Genomic DNA, 26,430 nt, shown 5'->3' with positions numbered 1-26,430 from the left:
GAGCTGCATTGTTGTTGGGGTTGTGGCGTCTCTGATCTTGGCCTTGGTCTTGTTGATTTCCCCACCCAAAGTTTGGGTGGTTCCTCCAACCAGGATTGTATGTCTTGGAGTATGGATCATGTGCCTGCCTGGGTGAGTTTCCAATATAGTTGGCTTGTTCCTGATCACCCTCTGCCTCTGCATTTACTCCTTCTTGAGTTGCTGATGAGGTGGTGATTGCTGCTACTTGGTTCCTCTCCATCTTCTTGGTAAGGTCAGCCAGCTGCTTGGTAATCAACTTGTTCTGGGCCAGCAGTGCATCCACATTGTTTAACTCAATTACTCCTCTAGTGTTGCCTCTTTCAGAGGCATAGAAGTAGTCATTCTCAGCTACAGTCTCAATAATATCTATGGCTTTTTCAATGGTCTTCTTCTTGTTCAGAGATCCCCCGGATGAGTGATCTACTGCCTTCTTTGATTCATAAGAAAGACCTTTATAGAAAATGTGTAGCTGTACCCATTCATTGAACATATCTGGTGGGCACCTTCTTGTCAGATCCTTAAACCTCTCCCATGCTTCATAGAGAGTCTCACCATCCTGTTGCCTTAAAGTTTGAACCTCAGCTCTCAACCTGTTGATTCTTTGAAGAGAATAGAATCTCGCCATGAATTTGTTCACTATATCTTCCCAGGTTGTTAAGCTTTCCTTCGGGAAGGATTCCAGCCATTTAGATGCCTTGTCCTTGAGTGAGAAGGGGAATAGAAGTAGTCTGTAGGTGTCAGGATGAACACCATTAGACTTCACAGTGTCACATATCCTCAGGAAGGTGGTTAGATGTTGATTGGGATCTTCTTGAACACTTCCTCCGAATGAACAGTTGTTCTGAACAAGGGTAATGAGCTGTGGCTTTAGTTCAAAGTTGTTGGCATGTATGGTTGGCTTTTGGATGCTACTTCCATAGTTTCCTGGGTTTGGATTGATGTAAGATCCCAGAACTCTTCTTTCTTGTCCAGCATGATGCACTGGGCCTTCTCTGCCATGGTTGTGAGCCTCTTCTTCATGATGGTTCTCCATATTCTCATCCATGTTTGGTTCAAAATACTTCTCTTCTTCCTCCGTACCAACTACTCTCTTTCCTCTTGCTTCCCTCCTTAATCTAAGGAAGGTCCTCCCAGGTTCAGAATCAAAGGAAGTTGAAGCACCGCTTCTTCTACCTGTCATACAACCAACAAGGCAAAAGCAAGAAGGGGTAGATGCATAAAGTATTCTTGTTTGAAATGCTGTTAGTGTGAGTGATGCAATATATCAAACAGTTAGTGGGTTACTGAACTGAATTGTAAACAACTAAGAAAAGGGTAGGGGAAAAGGAAGAAAACAACTAAACTGAAAGTGAATTACTAAAATGAAATTAAACAAAATAAAAAAAAATGCTCAATCTAGTTATCCACCAATTTAATAATTGTTGATACAAAATCAATCCCCAGCAACGGCACCATAGAGTATACCGAATTGTCTCTCAACAATTTCCCTCGGCAAGTATACCGAATTGTCATCAAGTAAAAACTCACAATAGAGTGAGGTCGAATCCCACAGGGATTCATTGGTCAATCAACTTTAATTAGAGGAATGTTCTAGTTGAGCTAAGCAGAATTTAATGTGAGAGTTGCAGGAAATTAAATGGCGGAAAGTAAATAGCAGAAAATGTAAATGCCGGGAATAAAGAGCTGAATATAAATGACAGAAAGTAAATTGCAGAATCTTAAATGGGGAATGGGGAATTTAGCATGAAAGTAAATTGTAGAAATTAAAGAGAATGGGTAAGATCAGAAATGGGGATTTCATTGGGCTCAGAAGATGTTGTATTCTCCAGATCAAGTTCATCTTCATCTCTTCCTCAATCAATGCATTCATTGATATCCTTGGCAATCTTAAGTGATTGAATTCCAATTCCTTGGTAATTCAATCTCTCAAATCTTGATCAATAGCCAATTCCTTGGTCTAATTGCTCATGAGAAGAGATGAAGTGTGGTTACTGATTATACCATATGCATTTCCAAATCAAAATGTTGGTAGGATTATATGTCACTATATCCATCCAGATCCCAATTTGGTCCAACATGAGAAAGCATTTCTAGCATGATCTCTTCATTCTTCTTCCAAGGTTCCGAAGAGATCCAAGTATGAATAGCTTCTTTTCCAAGATAACTACCCAATTGGATAAAGATTGAAAGCTTTCTAGTAAAATCAAGAGAAAAGAAAGAGGAAGGATAATGAAAACTATTATTGATCCATCAAATTACAACAGAGCTCCCTAACCCAATGAAAGGGTTTAGTTGTTCATATCTATAGGAATAGAAAAGAAAGATGGAGAATGCATTCTGAAAGTAAAACTAGAAGTTGCAGAGAAAGTAAAATTATACAGAGAGTAGTCCTCTCAATCCAAAAGCTTCTCTCTAGTTCAAAACTACTCCTATTTATACTACTCTTCTGATCTTCTAGTTGGCTCTTCAAGTCTTGGATATGGGCCTTTGGATCTTGAGTTGAAGCAGTTATCATCTTTAGTGGGCTCAGCTTCACTTGCAGAGAAAGTGTGCAGTAGGCATGGACTTTAGCTTAGGGCGTTAGTGGTGTTAACGTTAAGTGAAAATGTGGGGTCGAGAACGTTAGTGACAATAACCTTTTTCACTAACGTTCCTAACCCAAAATGGTCCACGTTAACTTCAACGTTAGTGGCACTAACGTGACCACTAACGTTGCCTCTTGGCCCTTCGCAAACGTTACTGGGGTTTACCTTTCCCAATAACGTTGAGAGTACCCCTTTCTCCCTACGTTAGAGTTCACGTTAGTATAGTTAATGTGACCTTTAACGTAGGCTTGCCAAATCTTCTAGAGCGTTAGTGACACCTACCTTTTTCACTAACGCTCCAAAACACCCCTTTCTCACGTTAGTGCCTCATGTTAATTGCATTAACGTGACCACTAACGTGGTGTTGATTGCCATCTCCAACGTTAGTGACAAAAGTGAGTGTCCCTAACGTTGGCTCACCATCCCTTTCTTTCACGTTAGCTTCCACGTTAATGTAATTAAGGTGGTAACTAACGTGGCTCATGGTGGCTTAATCCAACGTTAATGACAAAGATGAGTGTCACTAACGTTGGCGATTCCTTGCTCCTTCCACGTTAATGTTCACGTAACTAAGTTAACGTGGCTCTAGACGTAGCCAATATGGGCTTAGTCCAACGTTAGTGACAAAGGTGAGTGTCACTAACGTTGGCATCATCTTTCTCTTCCACGTTAGAGTTCACGTTAACTGAGTTAACGTGACTCTTAACGTGGCCAATTGCCCTTTTTGGAGCGTTAGTGGCACTCACTTTTACCACTAACACTTGGAGCTTCCTTTTCCTCCACGTTAACTACCACGTTAATGTAGTTAACGTGGTATTTAATGTGGGCTATGATGGCTTCGAAGACGTTATTGGCGATCACTTTTCTCATTAACGTTGCAAGCTAGCTCCCATTCCACGTTAGTGGTCAGGTTAGTTAGACTAACGTGGCTACTAACGTGGCTTTTCCTTGCCTCCTTTGTCCTGAAATCAAGTAAATAAAGTGCATCAAATCTCTAATCCAAGTTATGAGTCATGCATCATCCAATTTGTTATTAAATTCATGCATAATTCTCATGAAATCATATAAAATTCACAATGTTTGCTTGAATCAAGATGTAAGTGAAATTCTACCCAAAACTTGCTTATTTCCTAAGAAAATGCATGAAACTACCCTAAAACAGTAAAGAAAAGGTCAGTGAAACTGGCCGAAATGCCCTGGCATCATTAAGTCTAGTAGTTTAATTTCTTGATCATGACTCCCAACCTCGGAATTCTAACTAATGTTGATGCACATGTTTGCCCATTTCTTGTGAGATGACCCGAGGTTTGAATACTTCGGTTTACTTTTATTGGTGTTGAACTTTGTGACAACCAATTCTTTGAAATTTGATTGAGAGTTATTAGTTAGTTTGGAACTATCCTTACAATGAAGTTTTATTTCTATTAAGAGAAATTCTAGACCGACAATAATTCTAGCTATCAAATTTTTTGATTGGATTCTAGCCTATACCACGGAGACCTTAATCTCCCCAGAGATCGGCTGATCTGGTGTCTCGAGAAGTCCCCAACGAAATCGTAGATTAACCGTTTGAGAGATGTATAACCATATCTGTTGGCTCGTGCTTTTCTTCCAGGTACTCACATGAACCCAAGTAGATGCGAGTGTTTGTCTGTGACGTTCATCTTAGTGTGATGAAGAGAGCTAATTTTTTAGATCATCCTGTTCATCACAATGAAGATCGGATATACATCTTAGAGATAGATTAATGACGGATCGAAAAAGAAGAAATAGTACTTTTATTAATTCATAGGACTCAACAGGGCTCCTCCCCTCAACCTAGGAGGTTTAGAAACTCATACTGAGATAAAACACAATGATAAATGTGTATAATGAGAGAAAGTGATGTAAGTTGTCTGAATGACATGAATAAAATCCCTTAAATACTAAGCTAATGACTAGTAAGGGTACAACAGTATTTTTAGTGCTAAAATCCACTTCTAGGGCCCACTTGGTGAGTGTTTAGGCTGAGCTTCAATGAGATCCATGTGCTATGAGGCTCCTTGGGAATGGAATGCCAGCTAGGGGGTCCTGTCTGGGCCTTTGGACGCTGGACGCCTGGATTGGGGCTAGAAGATGGCATTGGATGCCAGTTTTGGGCCTTCTAATCCGCAATAAAGTATGAACTATTATATATTCTTGCAAAGTTCTAGAAGTCAGCTTTTCATAGCTTTTAAGAGCGCGCCATTTGGACTTCTGTAGCTCTAGAAAAGCTCTTCTGAATGCAGGCAGGTCAGATCTAGATAGCATCTGCAGTGCTTTCTTTGTCTCTGAATCAGACTTCTGCTCTAGCTCCACAATTTCAGCCAGAAAAATACTTAAAATTGTCCAAAAATACAAAAACTCATAGTTGAATCCAAAAATGTGATTTTAACACTAAAACCTATAAAAACTTAATAAAAACTAAACAAAAACTACTAAAAACTATATGAAAATGATGTCAAAAAGCGCATAAAATATCCGCTCATCACAACATCAAACTTAAACCGTTGCTTGTCCCCAAGCAACTAAAAACATAGTAGGATAAAAAGAAAATTAAGATACAAATAAATTTCTAAGTTTCAAATGAAGCTTAGTTACAATCAGATGAGCGAGACTTAGTAGCTTTTTGCTTCTGAATAGTTTTGGCATCTCACTATCCATTGAAACTCAGAGATGTTGGCATCTTTAGGAACTTAGAATCAAGATGATATTATTGACTTTCATAGTTAAGCTTATTTTGATTCTTGAACACAGCATTCTGAGTCTTGGCCGTGACCCTAATCACTCTGTTTTCATCGGACAATGATGAACCCCCAGTGGTGCACGAAATTGTGATCTCAGGCAATGACGCAAAAAACTCTGTACGCATGTCTTAATAAATCGTTTTTCATTCACAACTTCGATAAAACTAACCAGGAAGTGCACTGGATCGTCCAAGTAATAAACCTTACGTGAGTAAGGGTCGATCCCACGGAGATTGTTGGTATGAAGCAAGCTATGGTCATCTTGTAAATCTCAGTCAGGCGGATAATAATTGATTATAGAGTTTTCGAAAATAAATAATAAATAAACATAAAATAAAGATAGAAATACTTATGTATATCATTGGTGAGAATTTTAGATAAGTGTATGGAGATGCGTTCGTTCCTCTGAACTTCTGCTTTCCTGCTGTCTTCATCCAATCAGTCTTACTCCTTTCTATGGCTGGCTTTATGTAAGGACATCACCATTGTCAATGGCTACTTTTCATCCTCTCTATGAAAATGGTCCGATGCACTGTCACTGCATGGCTAATCATCTGGAGGCATCACCGTGGTCAATGGCTGCATCCTGTACTCTTGTGAAAATGGTCCAAATGCTCTGTCACAGCACGGCTAATCATCTGAGGTTCTCGATCATACTGGAATAGGATTCACCCTCCTTTTGCGTCTGTCACTACGCCCAGCATTCGCGAGTTTGAAGTTCGTCACAGTCATTCAATTCCAGAATCCTACTCGGAATACCACAGACAAGGTTTAGACTTTCCGGATTCTCATGAATGCCGCCATCAATCTAGCTTATACCACGAAGATTCTGATTAAGAGATCCAAGAGATAATCATTCAATCTAAGGTGGAACGGAAGTGGTTGTCAGGCACGCGTTCGTGGGGGAATGATGATGATTGTCACGTTCATCACATTCATGTTGAAGTGCGAATGAATATCTTAGAAGCGGAACAAGTTGAATTCAATAGAAAAATAGTAGTACTTTGCATTAATTCATGAGGAACAGCAGAGCTCCACACCTTAATCTATGGAGTGTAGAAACTCTACCGTTGAAAATACATAAGTGAAAGGTCCAGGCATGGCCGAATGGCCAGCCCCCAAAATGAGATCACAGGATCAAAAATACAATCCAGGATCTTCCAAAGATTATATGATGTAAATACAATAGTAAAAAGTCTTATTTATAAACTAGCTACTAGGGTTTACAGAAGTAAGTAATTGATGCATAAATCCACTTCTGGGGCCCACTTGGTATGTGCTTGGGCTGAGCTTGAATGTTACACGTGCAGAGGCTCTTTTGGAGTTGAACGCCAGTTTGTAACGTATTTCTGGCGTTCAATTCTGGCTTGTGACGTGTTTCTGGCATTTAACTCCAGACTGCAGCGTAGAACTGGCGTTCAACGCCGATTTAGGTCGTCTAAACCCGGCCAAAGTATGGACTAGTATATATTGCTGGAAAGCCCTGGATGTCTACTTTCCAACGCAATTGGAAGCGCGCCATTTTAAGTTCTGTAGCTCCAGAAAATCTACTTTGAGTGTAGGGAGGTCAGAATCCAACAGCATCAGCAGTCCTTCTTCAACCTCTGAATCTGATTTTTGCTCAAGTCCCTCAATTTCAGCCAGAAAATACCTGAAATCACCGAAAAACACACAAACTCATAGTAAAGTCCAGAAATGTTAATTTAACATAAAAACTAATGAAAACATCCCTAAAAGTAACTAGATTCTACTAAAAATATACTAAAAACAATGCCAAAAAGCGTATAAATTATCCGCTCATCACAACACCAAACTTAAATTGTTGCTTGTCCCCAAGCAACTGAAAATCAAATAGGATAAAAAGAAGAGAATATACTATAAATTCCAAACTATCAATGAAACATAGCTCCAATCAGATGAGCGGGACTTGTAGCTTTTTGCCTCTTGAATAGTTTTGGCATCTCACTTTATCCATTGAGGTTCAGAATGATTGGCATCTATAGGAACTCAGAGTTCAGATAGTGTTATTGATTCTCCTAGTTCAGTATGATGATTCTTGCACACAACTACTTTATGAGTCTTGGCCGTGGCCCTAAGCACTTTGTTTTCCAGTATTACCACCGGATACATAAATGCCACAGACACATAACAGGGTGAACCTTTTCAAATTGTGACTCAGCTTTGCTAAAGTCCCCAATTAGAGGTGTCCATGGTTCTTAAGCACACTCTTCTTTTGCTTTGGACCTTGACTTTAACCGCTCAGTCTCAAGTTTTCACTTGACACCTTTACGCCACAAGCACATGGTTAGGGACAACTTGGTTTAGACGCTTAGACCGGGATTTTATTCCTTTAGGCCCTCCTATCCATTGATGCTCAAAGCCTTGGGATCCTTTTTATTTACCCTTGCCTTTTGGTTTTAAGGGCTATTGGCTTTTTGCTCTTGCCTCTTGGTTTTAAGAGCTTTTGGCTTTTTCTTCTTGCTTTTTCTTTTTCTTTCTAGTTTTTTTCGCCATTTTTTTTTCTGCAAGCTTTGTTTTATGCTGCTTTTTCTTGCTTTAAGAATCATTTTTATGATTTTTCAGATTATCAAATAACATGTCTCCTTGTCATCGTTCTTTCAAGAGCAAAAATATTTAACATTCTTAAACAACAACTTCAAAAGACACATGCACTGTTCAAGCATTCATTCAGAAAACAAAAAGTATTGTCACCACATCAATATAATTAAACTAAGTTCAAGGATAAATTCGAAACTCATGTACTTCTTGTTCTTTTGAATTAAAACATTTTTTCATTTAAGAGAGGTGATGGATTCATAGGACATTCATAACTTTAAGACATAGTTACTAATTACTAATGATCATGTAATAAGACACAAACATGGATAAGCACTTAACATAAAGAAAACAAAAAACAGAGAATTTAAGAACAAGGAATGAATCCACCTTAGTGATGGTGGCGTTTCCTTCTTGAGGAACCAATGATGTCCTTGAGCTCTTCTATGTCTCTTCCTTGTTTTTGTTGCTCCTCCCTCATTGCTTTTTGATCTTCTCTAATTTCATGAAGGATGATGGAGTGTTCTTGATGTTCCACCCTTAATTGTCCCATGTTGGAACTTAATTCTCCTAGGGAGGTGTTGATTTGCTCCCAATAGTTTTGTGGAGAAAAATGCATTTGAGGCATCTCCGGGATCTCATGGTGATGAGCTTCATGCGTCTCTTGAGCTCCATGAATGGGCTCTCTTGTTTGCTCCATCCTTTTCTTAGTGATGGGCTTCTCTTCCTCAATGGGAATGTCTCCTTTTATGTTAATCCCAGCCGAATTGCATAGATGGCAAATGAGGTGAGGAAAAGCTAACCTTGCCATAGTGGAGGACTTGTCAGCCACCTTGTAGAGTTCTTGAGGTATAATCTCATGAACCTCCACCTCTTCTCCAATCATGATGCTATGGATCATGATGGTCCGGTCTATAGTAACTTCAGACCGGTTGCTAGTGGGAATGATTGAGCGTTGAATGAACTCCAACCATCCTTTAGCTACAGGCTTAAGGTCCAGTCTTCTCAGTTGAACCGGTTTTCCTTTTGAGTCAATCTTCCATTGAGCTCCTTCCACATATATGTCCATGAGGACTTGGTCCAACCTTTGATTAAAGTTGACCCTTCTAGTGTAGGGGCGTGCATCTCCTTGCATCATGGGCAAGTTAAACGCCAACCTCACGTTTTCCGGACTAAAATCTAAGTATTTCCCCTGAACCATGGTGAGATAATTCTTTGGGTTCGGGTTCTTACTTTGATCATGGTTCCTAGTGATCCATGCATTGGCGTAGAACTCTTGAACCATTAGAATTTCGACTTGTTGGATGGGGTTTGTTAGAACTTCCCAACCTCTTCTATGGATCTCATGTCAGATCTCCGGATACTCATTTCTCTTGAGTTTGAAAGGGACCTCGGGGATCACCTTCTTCTTGGCCACAACATCATAGAAGTGGTCTTGATGAGCTTTGGAGATGAATCTTTCATCTCCATGACTCGTAGGTGGAAGCTTTTGTCTTCCTTTCCTTTTCTAGAGGATTCTCCGGTCTTGGGTGCCATCAATGGTAATGGAAAAACAAAAAGCTTATGCTTTTACCACACCAAACATAGAATATTGCTCGCCCTCGAGCAAGAAAAGAAAGAATAGATGAAGAAGAAGAAGAAAATATGGAGGAGAGGAGGGAGAGGTGTATTCGGCCAAGAAGGGGAAGAGAGGGTTGTGTTGTGTGAAAATAAAGAAGAATGGAGGGCTTATATAGGGAAGGGAGGGGGTTAGGGTTCGGCCTTATGGGTGGGTTTGGGTGGGAAATTGATTTTGAATTTTGAAGGTAGGTGGAGTTTATGAGGTAGGTTTATGGGGAAGAGTGGATGATGTGAGTGGTGAAGTGGTGATAGGGAAGAGAGATTGAGGTGATTGCTGAAGAGTTTTGGGGAAGAGTGTTTATTGGGAAGAGAGGATGAACATTGAGAAGAGGGAAGAGAGTGAGTGGTGGTAGGTGGGGATCCTGTAGGGTCCACAGATGCTGAGATGATCCTGTGGGGTCCACAGATCCTAAGGTGTCAAGGATTTGCATCCTTGCACCCATTAGGCATGTAAAATGCCTTTGCATGAAATTCTGGCATTGAACGCCAACCAGATGCTTGTTTCTGGCGTTCAGCGCTAGCTCTTCTTCACTGTGCATTTCTGGCGTCTGAACGCCAGGATGCTGCTTGTTTCGGGCGTTCAACGCTAGAAACATGCTCTGTTCTGGCGTTGAACGCCAGACAGATGCTCCTTACTGGCGTTTAAACGCCAGTGAAATCCTCCTCTAGGGTGTGATTTTTCTTCTGCTGTTTTTGATTCCGTTTTCAATTTTTCAGTTGTTTTTGTGACTCTACATGATCATGAACCTATGAAGATATATAACTAATAAAAATATAATTAAATAAAGATTGTGTTGCCTCCCAACAAGCGCTTCTTTAATGTCAATAGCTTCACAGTGGGCTCTCATGGAGCCTCATAGATGTTCAGAGCGTTGTTGAGACTCCCCAACACCAAACTTAGAGTTTGGATATGGGAGTTCAACACCAAACTTAGAGTTTGGTTGTGGCCTCCCAACACCAAACTTAGAGTTTGACTGTGGGGGCTTTGGTTGACTCTGCAGTGAGAGAAGCTTACTGTGCCTCTTTTTCATGTTTACAGAAGGATGTCCTTGAGTTTTAAACTCAAGAGAGTCCTCATTCAATTGAAGGACTAGTTCACCTCTGTTAACATCAATCACAGCTCTTGCTGTGGCTAGGAAGGGTCTTCCAAGGATGATGGATTCATCCTCATCCTTCCCAGTATCTAGGATTATGAAATCAGCAGGGATGTAAAGGCCTTCAACCTTTACTAATATGTCCTCTACTTATCCATAAGCCTATTTTCTGGAATCGTCTGCCATCTCTAATGAGATTTTAGCAGCTTGCACCCCAAAGATTCCCAGTTTCTCTATTACAGAGAGGGGCATGAGGTTTATCCCTGAACCAAGGTCACACAGAGCCTTTTCAAAGATCATGGTACCTATGGTACAAGGTATTAGGAACTTTCCAGGATCCTGTTTCTTCTGAGGCAATGTCAGTTGATCCAGATCACTCAGTTCATTGGTGAACAAGGGAGGTTCATCTTCCCAAGTCTCAATACCAAATAATTTGGCATTCAGCTTCATGATTGCACCAAGGTACTTGGTAACTTGCTCCTTAGTAACATCCTCATTCTCTTCAGAAGAGGAATACTCATCAGAGCTCATGAATGGCATAAGGAGGTTCAATGGAATCTCTATGGTCTCTAGATGAGCCTCAGATTCCTTTGGTTCCTCAAAGGGAAACTCCTTGTTGATCACTAGACGTCCCAGGAGGTCTTCCTCCTTGGGATTCACGTCCTCCTCTCCCTCTTTGGATTCGGCCATGATGGTTATATCAATGGCCTTGTACTCTCCTTTTGGATTTTCTTCTGTATTGCTTGGGAGAGTACTATGAGGAGTTTCAGTGATCTTCTTACTCAGCTGGCCCACTTGTGCTTCCAAATTTCTAATGGAAGAACTTGTTTCATTCATGAAACTCACAGTGGCCTTAGATAGATCAGAGACTAAGTTTGCTAAATTAGAGGTATTTTGTTCAGAGTTCTCTATCTGTTGCTGAGTGGATGATGGAAAAGGCTTGCTATTGCTAAACCTGTTTCTTCCACCATTATTAAAGCCTTGTTGAGGCTTTTGTTGATCCTTCCAAGAGAGATTTGGGTGATTTCTCCATGTACGGTTCACCCATGTAATTCACCTCTGCTATTGCAGGGTTCTCAGGATCATAAGCCTCTTCTTCAGAAGGTGCCTCTTGAGTACTGTTGGATGCAGCTTGCATTCCATTCAGACTCTGAGAAATCATGTTGACTTGCTGAGTCAATATTTTGTTCTGAGCCAATATGGCATTCAGAGTATCAATTTCAAGAACTCTCTTCTTCTGAGGCGTCCCATTGCTCACAGGATTCCTCTCAGAAGTTTACATGAACTAGTTATTAGCAACCATGTCAATGAGTTCTTGAGCTTCTGCAGGCATTTTCTTTAGGTGAATGGATCCACCTGCAGAAATATCCAATGACATCTTAGCTAATTCAGACAGACCATCATAGAATATATCCAGGATGGTCCATTCTGAAAGCATGTCAGAAGGACACTTTTTGGTCAGTTGTTTGTATCTCTCCCAAGCTTCATAGAGAGATTCACCTTCTTTCTGTCTGAAGGTTTGAACATCCACTCTAAGCTTGCTCAGCTTTTGAGGAGGAAAGAACTTGGCTAAGAAAGTCGTGACCAGCTTATCCCAAGAGTTCAGGCTATCTTTGGGTTGAGAGTCCAACCACACTCTAGCTCTGTCTCTTACAGCAAAAGGGAAAAGCATGAGCCTGTAGACTTCAGGATCTACTCCATTAGTCTTAACAGTATCACAGATCTGCAAAAATTCAGTTAAGAACTGAAAAGGATCTTCAGATGAAAGTCCATGAAACTTGCAGTTTTGCTGCATTAGAGAAACTAATTGAGGTTTCAGCTCAAAATTGTTTACTCCAATGGCAGGGATGGAGATGCTTCTTCCATGTAAATTAGAATTAGGTGCAGTAAAGTCACCAAGCATCCTCCTTGCATTATTATTATTTTCGGCTGCCATCTCCTCTTCCTGTTCGAAAATTTCTGAAAAGTGCTTGCTGGATTGTTGTAATTTAACTTCTCTTAGTTTCCTCTTCAGAGTCCTTTTAGGTTCTGGATCTGCTTCAATAAGAATGTTCTTGTCCTTGCTCCTGCTCATATGAAAAAGAGGAAACAGAAAAATAATAATAATAATAGGGATCCTTTTTGCCTAGGTATAGAGGTTCCCTTATGTGAGTAGAAGAAAAGAAGAAAAGAAAATCTGAACTCAGAGAGAGAGAGAGAGAGGGTTCGGATTTTTAGTGAGTGAGGGAGAGATGTTAGTAGATGAATAAATAAACAGAAGGAGATGAGAGAGAAAGATTTTCAAAAATTATTTTTGAAAAATGGTTAGTGATTTTTGAAAATTAAAAGAATAAACAAATTAAAATTGAATTTTGAAACAATTAGTTAATTAAAAAGAATTTTGAAAAAGAGGGAGATATTTTCGAAAATTAGAGAGAGAGAGTTAGTTAGGTAGTTTTGAAAAAGATAAGAAACAAACAAAAAGTTAGTTAGTTAGTTGAAACAAATTTTGAAAATCAATTTTTGAAAAGATAAGAAGATAATAAGTTAGAAAAGATATTTTAAAATCAAATTTTTTAAAAAAAATAAGATAAGAAGATATTTTTGAAAAGATATGATTGAAATTAGTTTTTGAAAAAGATTTGATTTTTAGAATCACAATTAATGACATGATTCACAAGATATCACAAGATATCATTCTAGAACTTAAAGTTTGAATCTTTCTTAACAAGCAAGTAACAAACTTGAAATTTTTGAATCAAAACATTAATTGATGATGTTATTTTCGAAAACTATGTGATAAAGATAAGAAAAAGAGTTTTGAAAAATATTTTTAAGATTTTCGAAAATAACTAAGAAAAATGAAAAAGATTTGGTTTTTGAAAAAGATTTTGAAAAAGATTAGATTTTTAAATTGAAAATTTGATTTGACTTATAAGAACAACTAGATTTTAAAAATTTTTGAAAAAGTCAATTCAAATTTTCGAATTTATGAGAAGAAAAAGGGAAAGATATATTATTTTTTATTTTTGAATTTTTAATGATGAAAGAGAAAAACATGAAAATGATGCAATGCATGAAAATTTTGGATCAAAACAATGAATGCATGCAAGAATGCTATGAATGTCAAGATGAACACCAAGAACACTTTGAAGATCATGATGAACATCAAGAACATATTTTTGAAAAGTTTTTCAATGCAAAGAAAACATGCAAGACACCAAACTTAGAAATCTTTAATGCTTAGACACTAAGAATTCAAGAATGCATATGAAAAACACCATACAACACAAAACACTATAATATGAAGATCAATCAAGAAGGTTTATCAAGAACAACTTGAAGATCATGATGAATGCAATGCATGAATGCAATTTTCGAAAAATGCAAGATGAGTATGCAATTGACACCAAACTTGAAATTGACTCAAGACTCAAATAAGAAACACAAAATATTTTTTATTTTTTTTTTATTTTATTAATTTTTTGTATTTTTATTTTATATTTTTCAAAAATTAGTGTGAAAAAGAAAATAAGGATTCCAAAATTTTTAATATGAATTCCAAGAATCTTGAACTCTTATTCTAAAGCTCCAATCTGAGGGTTAGACATGGCTTAATAGCCAGTCAAGCTTTAGCATGTAAATCAAGTGGATCAGGAACAGCAGCAGGTGGATCAGCAACAACTGGCTTGCTCTTGATAATGTTGGGTTGGAAGCCCCAGTCCAAATAAATTTAGACATGGCTTTACAGCCAGCCAGGCTTCACATGCTTCATGAAACTCTAGAATTCATTCTTAAAAATTCTGAAGAACATAATAAAAATTTTTGAAAAGAATTTTTTATTTTTTTCGAAAATAAGGGAGAAATTTTTGAAAGATTTTTGAAAATAAAATAAGAAGAAAATTACCCAATCAGAGCAACATGATGAACCGTCAGTTGTCCAAACTCGAACAATCCCCGGCAACGGCGCCAAAAACTTGGTGCACGAAATTGTGATCTCAGGCAATGGCGCCAAAAACTCTGTACGCACGTCTTAATAAATCGTTTTTCATTCACAACTTCGATACAACTAACCAGCAAGTGCACTGGGTCGTCCAAGTAATAAACCTTACGTGAGTAAGGGTCGATCCCACGGAGATTGTTGGTATGAAGCAAGCTATGGTCATCTTGTAAATCTCAGTCAGGCGGATAATAATTGATTATGGAGTTTTCGAAAATAAATAATAAATAAACAGAAAATAAAGATATAAATACTTATGTATATCATTGGTGAGAATTTCAGATAAGTGTATGGAGATGCGTTCGTTCCTCTGAACTTCTGCTTTCCTGCTGTCTTCATTCAATCAGTCTTACTCCTTTCTATGGCTGGCTTTATGTAAGGACATCACCATTGTCAATGGCTACTTTTCATCCTCTCTGTGAAAATGGTCCGGTGCGCTGTCACTGCATGGCTAATCATCTGGAGGCATCACCGTGGTCAATGGCTGCATCCTATCCTCTTGTGAAAATGGTCCAAATGCTCTGTCACAGCACGGCTAATCATCTGAGGTTCTCGATCATACTGGAATAGGATTTACCCTCCTTTTGCGTCTGTCACTACGCCCAGCATTCGTGAGTTTGAAGTTCATCACAGTCATTCAATCCCAGAATCCTACTCGAAATACCAAAGACAAGGTTTAGACTTTCCGGATTCTCATGAATGCCGCCACCAATCTAGCTTATACCACGAAGATTCTGATTAAGAGATCCAAGAGATAATCATTCAATCTAAGGTGGAACGGAAGTGGTTGTCAGGCACGCGTTCTTGGGGGAATGATGATGATTGTCACGTTCATCACATTCATGTTAAAGTGCGAATGAATATCTTAGAAGTGGAAAAAGTTGAATTGAATAGAAAAACAGTAGTACTTTGCATTAATTCATGAGGAACAGCAGAGCTCCACACCTTAATCTATGGAGTGTAGAAACTCTACCGTTGAAAATACATAAGTGAAAGGTCCAGGCATGGCCGAATGGCCAGCCCCCAAAACAAGATCACAGGATCAAAAATACAATCCAGGATCTTCCAAAGATTATATGATGAAAATACAATAGTAAAAAGTCTTATTTATACTAAACTAGCTACTAGGGTTTACAGAAGTAAGTAATTGATGCATAAATTCACTTCCGGGGCCCACTTGGTGTGTGCTTGGGCTGAGCTTGAATGTTACACGTGCAGAGGCTCTTTTGGAGTTGAACGCCAGTTTATAACGTATTTCTGGCGTTCAACTCTGGCTTGTGACGTGTTTCTGGCATTTAACTCCAGACTGCAGCGTAGAACTGGCGTTCAACGCCCATTTAGGTCATCTACACCTGACCAAAGTATGGACTATTATATATTGCTGGAAAGCCCTGGATGACTACTTTCCAACGCAAATAAAAGCGCGCCATTTTGAGTTCTGTAGCTCCAGAAAATCCACTTTGAGTGCAGGGAGGTCAGAATCCAACAACATCAGCAGTCCTTCTTCAACCTCTGAATCTGATTTTTGCTCAAGTCCCTCAATTTCAACCAGAAAATACCTGAAATCACAGAAAAACACACAAACTCATAGTAAAATCCAGAAATTTGAATTAAACATAAAAACTAATGAAAATAACCCTAAAAGTAACTAGATTCTACTAAAAACATACAAAAAACAATGCCAAAAAGCATATAAATTATCCGCTCATCACAACACCAAACTTAAATTATTGCTTGTCCCCAAGCAACTGAAAATCAAATAGGATAAAAAGAAGAGAATATACTATAAATTCCAAACTATCAATGAAACATAGCTCCAATCAGATGAGCGGGACTTGTAGCTTTTTGCCTCTTGAATAGTTTTGGCATCTCACTTTATCCATTGAGGTTCAGAATGATTGGCATCTATAGGAACTCAGAGTTCAGATAGTGTTATTGATTCTCCTAGTTCAGTATGATGATTCTTGAACACAGCTACTTTATGAGTCTTGGCCGTGGCCCTAAGCACTTTGTTTTCCAGTATTACCACCGGATACATAAATGCCACAGACACATAACTGGGTGAACCTTTTCAGATTGTGACTCAACTTTGCTAAAGTCCCCAATTAGAGGTGTCCAGGGTTCTTAAGCACACTCTTCTTTTGCTTTGGACCTTAACTTTAACCGCTCAATCTCAAGTTTTCACTTGACACCTTCACGCCACAAGCACATGGTTAGGGACAGCTTGGTTTAGCCGCTTAGGCCGGGATTTTATTCCTTTAGGCCCTCCTATCCACTGATGCTCAAAGCCTTGGGATCCTTTTTATTTACCCTTGCCTTTTGGTTTTAAGGGCTATTGGCTTTTTGCTCTTGCCTCTTGGTTTTAAGAGCTTTTGGCTTTTTCTGCTTGCTTTTTCTTTTTCTTTCTATTTTTTTCACCATTTTTTTTTCTGCAAGCTTTGTTTTATGCCGCTTTTTCTTGCTTCAAGAATCATTTTTATGATTTTTCAGATTATCAAATAACATGTCTCCTTGTCATCGTTCTTTCAAGAGCCAACATATTTAACATTCTTAAACAACAACTTCAAAAGACATATGCACTGTTCTAGCATTCATTCAGAATACAAAAAGTATTGTCACCACATCAATATAATTAAACTAAGTTCAAGGATAAATTCGAAACTCATGTACTTCTTGTTCTTTTGAATTAAAACATTTTTTCATTTAAGAGAGGTGATGGATTCATAGGACATTCATAACTTTAAGACATAGTTACTAATTACTAATGATCATGTAATAAGACACAAACATGGATAAGCACTTAACATAAAGAAAACGAAAAACAGAGAATTTAAGAACAAGGAATGAATCCACCTTAGTGATGGTGGCGTTTCCTTCTTGAGGAACCAATGATGTCCTTGAGCTCTTCTATGTCTCTTCCTTATTTTTGTTGCTCCTCCCTCATTGCTTTTTGATCTTCTCTAATTTCATGAAGGATGATGGAGTGTTCTTGATGTTCCACCCTTAATTGTCCCATGTTGGAACTTAATTCTCCTAGGGAGGTGTTGATTTGCTCCCAATAGTTTTGTGGAGGAAAATGCATTTGAGGCATCTCTGGGATCTCATGGTGATGAGCTTCATGCGTCTCTTGAGCTCCATGAATGGGCTCTCTTGTTTGCTCCATCCTTTTCTTAGTGATGGGCTTCTCTTCCTCAATGGGAATGTCTCCTTCTATGTCAATCCCAGCCGAATTCCATAGATGGCAAATGAGGTGAGGAAAAGCTAACCTTGCCATAGTGGAGGACTTGTCAGCCACCTTGTAGAGTTCTTGAGGTATAATCTCATGAACCTCCACCTCTTCTCCAATCATGATGCTATGGATCATGATGGCCCGGTCTATAGTAACTTCAGACCGGTTGCTAGTGGGAATGATTCAGCGTTGAATGAACTCCAACCATCCTCTAGCTATAGGCTTAAGGTCCAGTCTTCTCAGTTGAATCAGTTTGCCTTTTGAGTCAATCTTCCATTGAGCTCCTTCCACACATATGTCCATGAGGACTTGGTCCAACCTTTGATTAAAGTTGACCCTTCTAGTGTAGGGGCGTGCATCTCCTTGCATCATGGGCAAGTTAAACGCCAACCTCACGTTTTCCGGAATAAAATCTAAGTATTTCCCCCGAACCATGGTGAGATAATTCTTTGGGTTCGTGTTCTTACTTTGATCATGGTTCCTAGTGATCCATGCATTGGCATAGAACTCTTGAACCATTAGAATTCCGACTTGTTGGATGGGGTTTGTTAGAACTTCCCAACCTCTTCTATGGATCTCATGTCGGATCTCCGGATACTCATTTCTCTTGAGTTTGAAAGGGACCTCGGGATCACCTTCTTCTTGGCCACAACATCATAGAAGTGGTCTTGATGAGCTTTGGAGATGAATCTTTCCATCTTCCATGACTCGGAGGTGGAAGCTTTTGTCTTCCCTTTCCCTTTTCTAGAGGATTCTCCGGTCTTGGGTGCCATCAATGGTAATAGAAAAACAAAAAGCTTATGCTTTTACCACACCAAACTTAGAATATTGCTCGCCCTCGAGCAAGAAAAGAAAGAATAGATGAAGAAGAAGAAGAAAATATGGAGGAGAGGAGGGGGAGGTGTATTCGGCCAAGAAGGGGAAGAGAGGGTTTTGTTGTGTGAAAATGAAGAAGAATGGAGGGCTTATATAGGGAAGGGAGGGGGTTAGGGTTCGGCCATATGGGTGTGTTTGGGTGGGAAATTGATTTTGAATTTTGAAGGTAGGTGGAGTTTATGAGGTAGGTTTATGGGGAAGAGTGAATGATGTGAGTGGTGAAGTGGTGATAGGGAAGAGAGATTGAGGTGATTGGTGAAGAGTTTTGGAGAAGAGTGTTTATTGGGAAGAGAGGATGAACATAGAGAAGAGGGAAGAGAGTGAGTGGTGGTAGGTGGGGATCCTGTGGGGTCCACAGATCCTGAGGTGTCAATGATTTGCATCCCTGCACCCATTAGGCATGTAAAATGCCTTTGCATGCAATTCTGGCGTTTAAACGCTGAATTTATGCTTGTTCTGGGCGTTCAACGCCCAGATGCAGCATATTTCTGGCGTTGAACGCCAACCTGATGCTTGTTTCTGGCGTTTAGCGCTAGCTCTTCTTCACTGTGCATTTCTGGCATCTGAACGCCAGGATGCTGCTTGTTTCTGGCGTTCAACGCCAGAAACATGCTCTGTTCTGGCGTTGAACGCCAGACAGATGCTCCTTACTGGCGTTTAAATGCTAGTGAGATCCTCCTCCAGGGTGTGATTTTTCTTCTGCTGTTTTCGATTCCGTTTTCGATTTTTCAGTTGTTTTTGTGACTCTACATGATCATGAACCTATGAAGATATATAACTAATAAAAATATAATTAAATAAAAATTGGGTTGCCTCCCAACAAGTGCTTCTTTAATGTCAATAGCTTGACAGTGGGCTCTCATGGAGCCTCACAGATGTTCAGAGCATTGTTGAGACTCCCCAACACCAAATTTAGAGTTTGGATATGGGAGTTCAACAGCAAACTTAGAGTTTGGTTGTGGCCTCCCAACACCAAACTTAGAGTTTGACTGTGGGGGATTTGGTTGACTCTGCAGTGAGAGAAGCTTACTGTGCCTCTTTTTCATGTTTACAGAAGGATGTCCTTGAGTTTTAAACTCAAGGGAGTCCTCATTCAATTGAAGGACTAGTTCACCTCTGTTAACATCAATCACAACTCTTGCTGTGCCTAGAAAGGATCTTCCAAGGATGATGGATTCATCCTCATCCTTCCCAGTATCTAGGATTATGAAATCAGCAGGGATGTAAAGGCCTTCAACCTTTACTAATATGTCCTCTACTTATCCATAAGCCTATTTTCTGGAATCGTCTGCCATCTCTAATGAGATTTTAGCAGCTTGCACCCCAAAGATTCCCAGTTTCTCTATTACAGAGAGGGGCATGAGGTTTATCCCTGAACCAAGGTCACACAGAGCCTTTTCAAAGATCATGGTACCTATGGTACAAGGTATTAGGAACTTTCTAGGATCCTATTTCTTCTGAGGCAATGTCAGTTGATCCAGATCACTCAGTTCATTGGTGAACAAGGGAGGTTCATCTTCCCAAGTCTCAATACCAAATAATTTGGCATTCAGCTTCATGATTGCACCAAGGTACTTGGTAACTTGCTCCATAGTAACATCCTCATTCTCTTCAGAAGAGGAATACTCGTCAGAGCTCATGAATGGCATAAGGAGGTTCAATGGAATCTCTATGGTCTCTAGATGAGCCTCAGATTCCTTTGGTTCCTCAAAGGGAAACTCCTTGTTGATCACTGGACGTCCCAAGAGGTCTTCCTCCTTGGGATTCACGTCCTCCTTTCCCTCTTTGGATTCGCCCATGATGGTTATATCAATGGCCTTGTACTCTCCTTTTGGATTTTCTTCTGTATTGCTTGGGAGAGTACTATGAGGAGTTTCAGTGATCTTCTTACTCAGCTGGCCCACTTGTGCTTCCAAATTTCTAATGGAAGACCTTATTTCATTCATGAAACTCACAGTGGCCTTAGATAGATCAGAGACTAAGTTTGCTAAATTAGAGGTATTTTGTTCAGAGTTCTCTGTCTGTTGCTGAGTGGATGATGGAAAAGGCTTGCTATTGCTAAACCTGTTTCTTCCACCATTATTAAAGCCTTGTTGAGGCTTTTGTTGATCCTTCCAAGAGAGATTTGGGTGATTTCTCCATGAGGGATTATAGGTGTTTCTATATGGTTCACCCATGTAATTCACCTCTGCTATTGCAGGGTTCTCAGGATCATAAGCCTCTTCTTCAGAAGGTGCCTCTTGAGTACTGTTGGATGCAGCTTGCATTCCATTCAGACTCTGAGAAATCATGTTGACTTGCTGAATCAATATTTTGTTCTGAGCCAATATGGCATTCAGAGTATCAATTTCAAGAACTCCCTTCTTCTGAGGCGTCCCATTGCTCACACGATTCCTTTCAGAAGTGTACATAAACTAGTTATTAGCAACCATGTCAATGAGTTCTTGAGCTTCTGCAGGCGTTTTCTTTAGGTGAATGGATCCACCTGTAGAAGTATCCAATGACATCTTAGCTAATTCAGACAGACCATCATAGAATATATCCAGGATGGTCCATTCTGAAATGTCAGAAGGACACTTTTTGGTCAGTTGTTTGTATCTCTCCCAAGCTTCATAGAGGGATTCACCTTCTTTCTGTCTGAAGGTTTGAACATCCACTCTAAGCTTGCTCAACTTTTGAGGAGGAAAGAACTTGGCTAAGAAAGCCGTGACCAGCTTATCCCAAGAGTTCAGGCTATCTTTCGGTTGAGAGTCCAACCACACTCTAGCTCTGTCTCTTACAGCAAAAGGGAAAAGCATGAGCCTGTAGACTTCAGGATCTACTCCATTAGTCTTAACAGTATCACAGATCTGCAAAAATTCAGTTAAGAACTGAAAAGGATCTTCAGATGGAAGTCCATGAAACTTACAGTTTTGCTGCATTAGAAAAACTAATTGAGGTTTCAGCTCAAAATTGTTTACTCCAATGGCAGGGATGGAGATGCTTCTTCCATGTAAATTGGAATTAGGTGCAGTAAAGTCACCAAGCATCCTCCTTGCATTATTATTATTTTCGGCTGCCATCTCCTCTTCCTGTTCGAAAATTTCTGAAAGGTGCTTGCTGGATTGTTGTAATTTAACTTCTCTTAGTTTCCTCTTCAGAGTCCTTTCAGGTTCTGGATCTGCTTCAATAAGAATGTTCTTGTCCTTGCTCCTGCTCATATGAAAAAGAGGGAACAGAAAAATAATAATAATAATAGGGATCCTTTTTGCCTAGGTATAGAGGTTCCCTTATGTGAGTAGAAGAAAAGAAGAAGAGAAAATCTGAACTCAGAGAGAGAGAGAGAGAGGGTTCGGATTTTTAGTGAGTGAGGGAGAGATGTTAGTAGATGAATAAATAAACAGAAGGAGATGAGAGAGAAGGATTTTCAAAAATTATTTTTGAAAAATGGTTAGTGATTTTCGAAAATTAAAAGATTAAACAAATTAAAATTGAATTTTGAAACAATTAGTTAATTAAAAAGAATTTTTGAAAAAGAGGGAGATATTTTCGAAAATTAGAGAGAGAGAGTTAGTTAGGTAGTTTTGAAAAAGATAAGAAACAAACAAAAAGTTAGTTAGTTAGTTAGTTGAAACAAATTTTGAAAATCAATTTTTGAAAAGATAAGAAGATAATAAGTTGGAAAAGATATTTTAAAATCAAATTTTTAAAAAAAAAAATAAGATAAGAAGATATTTTTGAAAAGATATGATTGAAATTAGTTTTTGAAAAAGATTTGATTTTTAGAATCACAATTAATGACTTGATTCACAAGAAATCACAAGATATGATTCTAGAACTTAAAGTTTGAATCTTTCTTAACAAGCAAGTAACAAACTTGAAATTTTTGAATCAAAACATTAATTGATGATGTTATTTTCGAAAACTATGTGATAAAGATAAGAAAAAGAGTTTTGAAAAATATTTTTAAGATTTTCGAAAATAACTAAGAAAAATGAAAAAGATTTGGTTTTTGAAAAAGATTTTGAAAAAGATAAGATTTTTAAATTGAAAATTTGATTTGACTTATAAGAACAACTAGATTTTAAAAATTTTAGAAAAAGTCAACTCAAATTTTCGAATTTATGAGAAGAAAAAGGGAAAGATATATTATTTTTTATTTTTGAATTTTTAATGATGAAAGAGAAAAACATGAAAATGATGCAATGCATGAAAATTTTGGATCAAAACAATGAATGCATGCAAGAATGCTATGAATGTCAAGATGAACACCAAGAACACTTTGAAGATCATGATGAACATCAAGAGCATATTTTTGAAAAGTTTTTCAATTCAAAGAAAACATGCAAGACACCAAACTTAGAAATCTTTAATGCTTAGACACTAAGAATTCAAGAATGCATATGAAAAACATCATACAACACAAAACACTATAATATGAAGATCAATCAAGAAGGTTTATCAAGAACAACTTAAAGATCATGATGAATGTAATGCATGAATGCAATTTTCGAAAAATGCAAGATGAGTATGCAATTGACACCAAACTTGAAATTGACTCAAGACTCAAATAAGAAACACAAAATATTTTTTATTTTTTTTTTGATTTTATTAATTTTTTGTATTTTTATTTTATATTTTTCGAAAATTAGTGTGAAAAAGAAAATAAGGATTCCAAAATTTTTAATATGAATTCCAAGAATCTTGCACTCTTATTCTAACGCTCCAATCTGAGGGTTAGACATGGCTTAATAGCCAGTCAAGCTTTAGCATGTAAATCAAGTGGATCAGGAACAGCAGTAGGTGGATCAACAACAACTGGCTTGCTCTTGATAATGTTGGGTTGGAAGCCCCAGTCCAAATAAATTTAGACATGGCTTTACAGCCAGCCAGGCTTCACATGCTTCATGAAACTCTAGAATTCATTCTTAAAAATTCTGAAGAACATAATAAAAATTTTTGAAAAGAATTTTTTATTTTTTTCGAAAATAAGGGAGAAATTTTTGAAAGATTTTTGAAAAATTTTTTTGAAAACTTTTTGAAAATAAAATAAGAAGAAAATTACCCAATCAGAGCAACATGATGAACCGTCAGTTGTCCAAACTCGAACAATCCCCGGCAACGGCGCCAAAAACTTGGTGCACGAAATTGTGATCTCAGGCAATGGCGCCAAAAACTCTGTACGCACGTCTTAATAAATCGTTTTTCATTCACAACTTCGATACAACTAACCAACAAGTGCACTGGGTCGTCCAAGTAATAAACCTTACGTGAGTAAGGGTCGATCCCACGGAGATTGTTGGTATGAAGCAAGCTATGGTCATCTTGTAAATCTCAGTCAGGCGGATAATAATTGATTATGGAGTTTTCGAAAATAAATAATAAATAAACAGAAAATAAAGATAGAAATACTTATGTATATCATTGGTGAGAATTTCAGATAAGTGTATGGAGATGCGTTCGTTCCTCTGAACTTCTGCTTTCCTGCTGTCTTCATTCAATCAGTCTTACTCCTTTCTATGGCTGGCTTTATGTAAGGACATCACCATTGTCAATGGCTACTTTTCATCCTCTCTGTGAAAATGGTCCGATGCGCTGTCGCTGCATGGCTAATCATCTGGAGGCATCACCGTGGTCAATGGCTGCATCCTATCCTCTTGTGAAAATGGTCCAAATGCTCTGTCACAGCACGGCTAATCATCTGAGGTTCTCGATCATACTGGAATAGGATTCACCCTCCTTTTGCGTCTGTCACTAAGCCCAGCACTCTCGAGTTTGAAGTTCGTCACAGTTATTCAATCCCAGAATCCTACTCGGAATACCACAGACAAGGTTTAGACTTTCTGGATTCTCATGAATGCCGCCATCAATCTAGCTTATACCACGAAGATTCTGATTAAGAGATCCAAGAGATAATCATTCAATCTAAGGTGGAACGGAAGTGGTTGTCAGGCACGCGTTCGTGGGGGAATGATGATGATTGTCACGTTCATCACATTCATGTTGAAGTGCGAATGAATATCTTAGAAGCGGAACAAGTTGAATTGAATAGAAAAATAGTAGTACTTTGCATTAATTCATGAGAAACAGCAGAGCTCCACACCTTAATCTATGGAGTGTAGAAACTCTACCGTTGAAAATACATAAGTGAAAGGTCCAGGCATGGCCGAATGGCCAGCCCCCAAAACGAGATCACGGGATCAAAAATACAATCCAGGATTTTCCAAAGATTATATGATGTAAATACAATAGTAAAAAGTCTTATTTATACTAAACTAGCTACTAGGGTTTACAGAAGTAAGTAATTGATGCATAAATCCACTTCTGGGGCCCACTTGGTGTGTGCTTGGGCTGAACTTGAATGTTACACGTGCAGAGGCTCTTTTGGAGTTGAACGCCAGTTTGTAACGTATTTCTGGTGTTCAACTCTGGCTTGTGACGTGTTTCTGGCGTTTAACTCTAGACTGCAGCATAGAACTGGTGTTCAACGCCCATTTACGTCATCTAAACGCGGCCAAAGTATGGACTATTATATATTGCTGGAAAGCCCTGGATGTCTACTTTCCAACGCAATTTGAAGCGCGCCATTTTGAGTTCTGTAGCTCCAGAAATTCCACTTTGAGTGCAGGGAGGTCAGAATCCAACAGCATCAGCAGTCCTTCTTCAACCTCTGAATCTGATTTTTGCTCAAGTCCCTCAATTTCAGCCAGAAAATACCTGAAATCATAGAAAAACACACAAACTCATAGTAAAGTCCAAAAATATGAATTTAACATAAAAACTAATGAAAACATCCCTAAAAGTAACTAGATTCTACTAAAAATATACTAAAAACAATGCCAAAAAGCGTATAAATTATCCGCTCATCAACCAGCTTGAATATACATCCTCAGACGGCTAATCTACAACTTTGTTGGGGACTGATGAGGGAAAAATGATTCCACACAAACTCACCGGCAAGTGTACCGGGTCGCATCAAGTAGTAATAATTCACAAGAGTGAGGTTGATCCCACAGGGATTGATGGATTGAGCAATTTTAGTTAGGTGATGAATTTAGTTAAGTGAATATTTGATGATTTGAGTGGAACTTGATTAACAGAAGCTAAATTACAAGTAAATAAAAGGGAGACGGTGAATTGGCTGAATCTTAAAGTGCAGAAGAAGTAAATTGCAAAAACTTAAAGTGCAAGAAAGTGAAAGAGCTGAAACTTAAATTGCAAGAAAAGTAAATAACTAAAACTTAAAATGCAAGATATGTAAATTGCTGAATCTAAATTGCTGGGAAATGTAAATTGCTTGAAGAATAAAAGGGATTTGGGTATTGGGATTCAAGTTTAACTAGAAAATATGAATTAAAGTAAATCAGAGAGCTATGAGATGAAGAGAATCAGATCTGGATCTCAGTAGCAAAATAGAAATGGAAAATTGCTTAAAGAAACAAAACAGTAAGAGAACTTAACTCAATTGTGAAATTCTCAAAGAGAAATTGACAATTGAATAAGAGTAACAAGTATAGAAAGCAGATCTAGATCTCAATTACTCTTGTGACCAAACGAAAAGAAGAAATTGCAGAGGAAATGAAATGAAAGCAGAAAAAATAATTCAAATCCAATTTCCAATTCTTAAAGCTATAAAAAGACAAGTAGAAGATGATTCTCAGATGAAGAATTGCAGTGGAATTCTTCAATCTGAGTTCAAAACTCAAAACAGAAAATAGAAGTTGCA

The 26,430-nt window shown here is 38.4% G+C and overlaps 2 non-coding genes across 2 annotated transcripts; both read left to right on the top strand.

Annotated features, from left to right (window-relative positions):
* Nucleotides 1-506: 506 nt before the first annotated feature.
* LOC112787646 (small nucleolar RNA R71) lies at nucleotides 507-613 on the top strand. The gene has a single exon (XR_003195047.1). It is a non-coding gene; the product is annotated as a small nucleolar RNA R71 (small nucleolar RNA).
* A 20,674-nt stretch (nucleotides 614-21,287) lies between these two features.
* Nucleotides 21,288-21,391, top strand: LOC112788195 (small nucleolar RNA R71). Its single transcript, XR_003195570.1, has one exon. It is a non-coding gene; the product is annotated as a small nucleolar RNA R71 (small nucleolar RNA).
* Nucleotides 21,392-26,430: the final 5,039 nt, after the last annotated feature.

The sequence above is a fragment of the Arachis hypogaea genome, chromosome 20 (assembly GCF_003086295.3).
Source record: "Arachis hypogaea cultivar Tifrunner chromosome 20, arahy.Tifrunner.gnm2.J5K5, whole genome shotgun sequence".
NCBI classification, from domain to species: domain Eukaryota; kingdom Viridiplantae; phylum Streptophyta; class Magnoliopsida; order Fabales; family Fabaceae; genus Arachis; species Arachis hypogaea.
This window is presented reverse-complemented; position numbering and strand designations above follow the sequence as displayed.